This window comes from Rousettus aegyptiacus, unplaced genomic scaffold (assembly GCF_014176215.1).
Source record: "Rousettus aegyptiacus isolate mRouAeg1 unplaced genomic scaffold, mRouAeg1.p scaffold_m13_p_7, whole genome shotgun sequence".
In the NCBI taxonomy this organism is placed as follows: Eukaryota; Metazoa; Chordata; class Mammalia; order Chiroptera; family Pteropodidae; genus Rousettus; species Rousettus aegyptiacus.
The window spans coordinates 81,003,935-81,010,614 of NW_023416310.1; the positions used below are offsets into that span (position 1 = coordinate 81,003,935).

Here is a 6,680-nt window from a genome sequence, read left to right on the forward strand (position 1 = left end):
CTTTGTAACACATGTTTGGAATCCAGTATTCCCATCCTCAATGCGCTCAGAATCTAGTTTGAGATCTAATGGTACATATACAAGTTGCTTAGTAAATAGTGAATGGAAGAATCAAGTGTGATCATATCTATGGCATTTTGGAGGTCAAAAAACCAGCATTATAAGTCAGAAAACCCAGTAATGAAATGTTTTCAAAGTTCTAAAGTAACTGTTAACCTGTAACTGTAAATTTAACAAAGTTTACAGTTTGGAGAATGAAGGGCAAATAAATACATTTTTTTACACAGTAAGTTTACAGCCAACATACACTCACCAAAATTTTTTTAAAGAATGTACTTCAGGAAGTTGGAAAAAGATTGCTGATGAAAATTCTAAATGGCAAGAGAAAATGTCGTACAAAAAAACAATAAATGTGAATAAAAATTTACACTAAGATGTAGTAAAAATGATGATGTCATCAAATCTATGTGGTTAAAAAAAACAAAAAATAAAATATTTAATAAATAAAATGTTAGTTGGGAGTGGGCAGTATATATTCAAGTATCTTTGAATCCATGCAATTTTTGAAAAAATGCAGATTTGTTAAATGAATTGTAAAAATAACTCTAAACTTACTGATACATGTTAAGCAAGACATAAAAGTCACAGAATCCCCTTCCCTGAATGGTTCTGAGTTAGAGCTGGCCAAAAGAGGAATGTGTAAAAGATTTGGAAGGCAAAAATAAAGCAGCTGCCATTACTCTCTGAAGGGTGTCACAGTCAGATGTGGTGACAGACCAGTTAGGTATGTTGGAGCCAGTCTGTGCCAGTTCACAAGAGCTAATTTTGCATATTTCTTCACAACTTCACATTCAGAGACTTCATATTGGTAGCCTCAAATCAGACATGGTGCAATATTTACACCACAGAAATTGGCAAACTCTTAAATCAGGAGTCGCCCCCCACCCCCAGGATGTTGTTAAATATTTTCGGCCCAACACTGTGACAGATATAAAGGTATCATTAGGTTCCCTGATAATCAACAGTAGCCTTGGGGCCCATTATCAGATCCTTTTAAGGTGATGATGATTTTTATCTTATTCAAAAATTTCTAGGAAGTATAAAAAGAATATAAATTCCCTGATTATATTTCAAAGCTAAGTATTAATCTAAAACCAAATCTGAATACAAAAAAAGATATTATATAATTATTTCAACATATGAACATAGGTCACATGTTGATCTAAATAATATATAAGTGAACTAATCTCATCCTATATTAAAATGTCTACATCAAACACAGTTTATCCCAGGAATGCAGTAACTGTAACAATATCAGAAAATCTAAGCACCACAGCACACCAAATCAATAGACTAATTCAGAAAAAAAGACATGATAGTTTTTATAGATGCAGAGGGGGCATTACATAAATCAAAATAGTTTATAGGATAATTCTTTTTTTAAAAAAAAGTAGAAATTCCAAAACAGAAGAGGCCTTTCTTCACTTGATAAATATTTGCCCCAAATTCTGCAGCCAATATATGATCACTGGCACGAGTTTAGACATAGCTCCTCTAATATCAGACACTCTGACACTTTCCAACATAGTATTAGTACCTATAGAGATAAGAAAGCTGTAAGCCAAAGAAAAATATTAGAAGTATGAGGATTTTGAATGAGGTAAAAATAACAAAATATTTTTATTAATTAGTTGAGGAAAGCTTGCAAGTAAAATATTAACATGAAACTACCTAGATTTGTCTTTAACAATAATGAATGATATAAGAGGAAACAAAATAGCCATGACAAAGTTTCTAAAAATACCTAAAAATCACAATAAAGTAAAAGAACATTTACAAGAAAAAATAACTCTAATAAAAAATTTTCAAACTGAGTAAAAAATTATACTATGTGCATGGATGGGGTAATTAGTTAAAATATATCAATTTTCCCTCAACTGATATATTTACTTTAGAATATAAATCTCATATTAAAAGATATATATATATTACTAACTAATATCTCTGTGACAACATTAATTATTCCAACTGGTCATTTCTATTTACTTTGTTTTCCCCTCTAATTAATTAATTCCTTCCTTGTTTTTGTCACAAATCTTAATGCAAATGTTTGATAATGTAAAAATTTTAAAAATACCGTTTTAAAAACAATCTGATTTTTAAGTTATAGAAGTACAAAATACTATTTAAAAACACTACCTTCTGTTATTTGGTTCCCTTAAGTAAATGAATGCAATCAGATTGTTTTTTTCCCTCACATCTTGTTGAGATAAAATCCCCTCTGGCTTGAAAACATACACCATATGTCAAAAGCACTTGAAAATAGAGATTTAACATGGAAACAAAACAACCTTAACTCTAATGGTCCCAGCAGGACTTAGCCAATAAAAAAAATATTATTAAAAAAAAAATTTGAAATTTCAAAAAAGTTATATATGTGTTATATATGAATGAAACTGAATGCAATTTGATAGGTTCTTCCTACAATTTAAATGAAAGAATATAGAATCATAAGTAAGTAGGACAATTTAGAAAAGAAAAAAGATGGAAGACTTGTTGTAGCAGATATTATAAAGCCAAAGGCATAAAGATAAATGACATGGATAGATGATAGCTAGACAGATGAAAAATAGATATATAGATAGATAGACTGACAGATGATGTATGAAAAGATGGATGAAATATTTTCAGATAAAATATATCAGTAAAATTTATGACTAAGAATTTATTTAAAAGAAGAAAAACAGAATAAGACACTAGACAAAGAAGTAAACAAGTTAGGGTTGGATAAATAATGACCTTACTAATAAGTATTCTTAATTCTAAGGGAAGCTTATTAAAATACTGATTAAGTTAAAGTATAAAGTTAAATATGTAAAAGTTTTATTGTAAGTTCTTAAAAAAAGGCAGAGTGTCTATTTTCATACCAGTTTTTAAATAGTTGTAGTATCATCTCAGAATGTGGCAGAACTGTCATTAAGGAATTTTGGCCTTATTCAGTAAGTGGTGCTGAGACAATTGGTTAGGCACATGAAAAAAAGTATCAAATCAAATCTTGCCCATGCATTGAAAAAATCAACTTCACTCCAACTTAAACCACAAGGAAATATAACTAACTATTCAAATGTCAATACAAGTGTTGGTGAGAATGTGAAGAAACTGGAAATTTTCATGCATAGTTGATTGGAAGGCAGAGGTACAACTACTTTCGAAAATAGTTTGCATTTATTTTTTTATAAAGTTAAACTTGCACTTAACCATTCCTAGACAGTTCCCTAAGATAAATAAACATATGTCTGCAAAATGATTTGAATACAAATGTTTACAGCAGACATATTTATATACGCAAAAAACTGATGACAGTCCATCAACTGGTAAATGGAGACACAAATCGTAGAACAGAATAAAACTCACCAAAATAGAAAATAAAAAGTAACTGAATACTGCTACAGACAACAACAGGGAGAAATCTCAAATACATTTTGTTGAGTGAAAGAAGCCAGATGCAAAGTAATACATATGGTGAGATTACCTTTATAGGAAATTCTAGTGAAGATAAACTAATCTCTGGTTAACAGATCAGTGGTTGGTTAAGGCCAGACAAGTTGGAGGGACTCACTGCAAAGAGCCACAGGGAAATTTTTGAGGTGATGAAAATGTTCTATATTTGGATGCAGTAGTAGTTACACTTTAAATGTATACTCTAAATGGGTATATTTCATTTTATGTGAAATATACCTTAATACAATGTATATATGTATATACATATATGTATATGTATAATTTTAATATGAATTAAAAACTTAAAAGGTAAAGAACAAGCATTAAACACTTTCTGGAAAAGAAAAAAACAGAATAGCTCTATGTTTTCTAGAAAGAGAAGGATTTTTAAAAATAAACCATAGAAACAAAAATCATAAATAAAGGTACTTGACTACATTAAAATTATGAACTCCTTTTCCTCTAAGATTCATCTGAAAGAGTGATAAAGAAATTATAACTAGCAAAAAGATATTTGTAATATAAAATGACAAAAGATTAGTATCCAGAATATTTTAAAACTCCTATGAATGAAAAAAAAAAATACCCAATCAATAAATTTACTTAACTGCAAACATGACTTGCTAATAAGCATATGAAAACATACTTAACCTTAGTAGGAATATTCAAATTAAAGCCATAACTTGATACCATTAAACAACCACCAAATTTGTAAAAATTAACTGACATAATTAGGTACAAAGACAGTAAGACGTTCAGTTAGACTGGTGGCAATTTAAATTGAAACAAATGTTCGTAAAACTATTTTGCATTACCAGGTAAAATTGAATATGTCTATAATCTGGGACTTAGAATTTCTACTCTCAATAGTAAAATATTGCAAATAATTAATAGCAACCTCAGTAATCTGGGTATACTAAATTTCCATTAGAGCAGTAGTTCTCAAATCTTAGCATGAATCAGATGCTCCTTTGGGGGCTTCTTAACACACAGATCAATCGCGGGGCCCATTCCAGAGTTTCTGATCCACTAGGTCTGGGATGGGGCTATAGAATTCACATTTCTAAAAGATCTCAGGTGATGCTGATGATGCTGGTCTGAGAACCACATTTCTAGAACCACTGCTGTAGAGTAATGTGCTAGCCCAGATTTATGCCTTGACATCGATGTATAGCAAAGAAATTCTTTTGCTTAAATCTCCTGCGATATTTCAAGGAGAAGCATTATCTCTGAGAAACAAAGACAAAACTGAAAAAAAAAAAAAAGTGAAACAAGTTTACTCCAAAGAGGTGTGCATCTCGAAGCAACTGGCAGCCACTTTGATTTTAACAGTAGGTTACTTGCTGCATAGTTTCGGAATCTGAAAATATGACACTAATACTTAATCAGCTTCAACAAACTAATCAATCATTTTCTAATTGGGAGTCTTTTCTGCCAGCATTTCTGGTTTCTTACTAATCTGTATACTGCTTTTAATGAAATATTTAGTGAATTATGCAAGAGATTTAATTACACCTATTTTTCACAAGATGAGAAAAGCATGGACTTAAATAGCAAGAAATGAACATCTGATTTTAATTTACTTTCTCTCAGCATCACAGAAAAGAAGAAAATTTCAATTACAGGTTACATTTGCAAAATCTAGTATAAACCAACAACTTCTAAACAATTTATTTCAACGAAAATTGTTTTAAAATTCCCAAAGATATATTTCCCTTGGGATTTTCCATGACATTTTTAAAATCATAAAATTATATAAAAATTGTACAAGGCATATAATGTTGGACCAGATTTTTCATCCTATATTATGGCATCATCAAAAAATTTAGTAGAAACTAGTAACCTTCCATGACTAATAAAAGGATATATGGTTATTCAAAGAGGTTTGAGTTTTTTTAATAAAGAATGATATTATCAAAAACAGGAAACCTCATACATGTGAGCTTTTCCTGTTTGAACACAAACAAACCCATTCATACAGAATGCCAGTAACTAGTCAATTAAAAATTAATGTAATAATTATCATCTAAAACTAATTTGCACTAAAAAGATAAATATAATTATACAAGTTTCTATGAACAACTAGGAACTGAAATTGTTAATAGTATAATAAGAAAATTATTTCATGTGAATAAATCAATGAGACAGATAACCCTGAATAAGTATATGAGAGGGGGTAAATAAGTACTAGTAAGAAGAGAAACTCGAAGGGGAAATTCAAGCAATTGTTTAGTGAAGAACATTTCTCCATAGATCTACCAAAGATGCTAGTGAAAAAAATCCTATTGTCACAAGCCAAAAATGCAAACATGAGAAGGTTGATCCACTTCTCAGAACTTGAAGCTTTCATGTTGTAAAATGCAGACAACTGACAAGGCTGTCTCATCTAGATGCAACGTGAATAAACTCAACAAAGGGGTTTGATTTTGGAAGAAAGGAGCCCAAATCCACCCCTGCTCTACTTAGCTAGACTTGTCCCCTTCCTCCAGCCAGAGGGGTTGGTTTCCTTTCTATACTTCACACAAAGGCACCATGTAGACTAGAAGCAGTCCTTTAAATAGAGCTTATCCCATGCTGTTGTTTTAAGATGCTGTGTGTACACTGTTTGTTAAAGGTGGTTATGGTACAGTCACGCTACCCGGAACAAGCCTAATCCCATCTGATCTCAGAAGCTAAGCCAGGTCAGGCCTGGTTAATACTTGGATGGGAGACCACCTTGGAATAACAGGAGCTGTAGGTATAAAAATAAATAAATAAATAAAAAATAAGGGATTATAAACTGACAAGGTCCTTGCAATCTGTGAGGTCAACCAAGGGTTTCCTCGCCTAAAAATAAATAAATAAATAGATAGATAGATAGATAGATAGATAGATAAATGTACTTATGTAGTCAAATGTGTATAGAGGTTAAAATAGAGAATGTATGTGAAATAGTACAGTGACTAGAACATAATAAGCACTTAATAAACATATGCGATTACTGTAATGGCAGTTTTCATTATGATCTGATGATCAGCACCATGAAAATATTATGGACAGCAGGACATCAAAACTTGCCAGTTTAAAAAAACCGAAACTGTATTCTATCTGGATCCATTAAAAATAAACATCTTGACTTTTTGAAATGATGGAAACATTCTATGTCATGACCTTAGTGCTGGTTACATGACAGCAAACAT

General features: G+C 30.9%; 1 pseudogene; it reads left to right on the forward strand.

Annotated features, from left to right (window-relative positions):
• The first annotated feature begins 6,122 nt into the window (after positions 1–6,122).
• LOC118605738 lies at positions 6,123–6,241 on the forward strand (annotated as a pseudogene).
• The last annotated feature ends 439 nt before the right edge of the window (positions 6,242–6,680 follow it).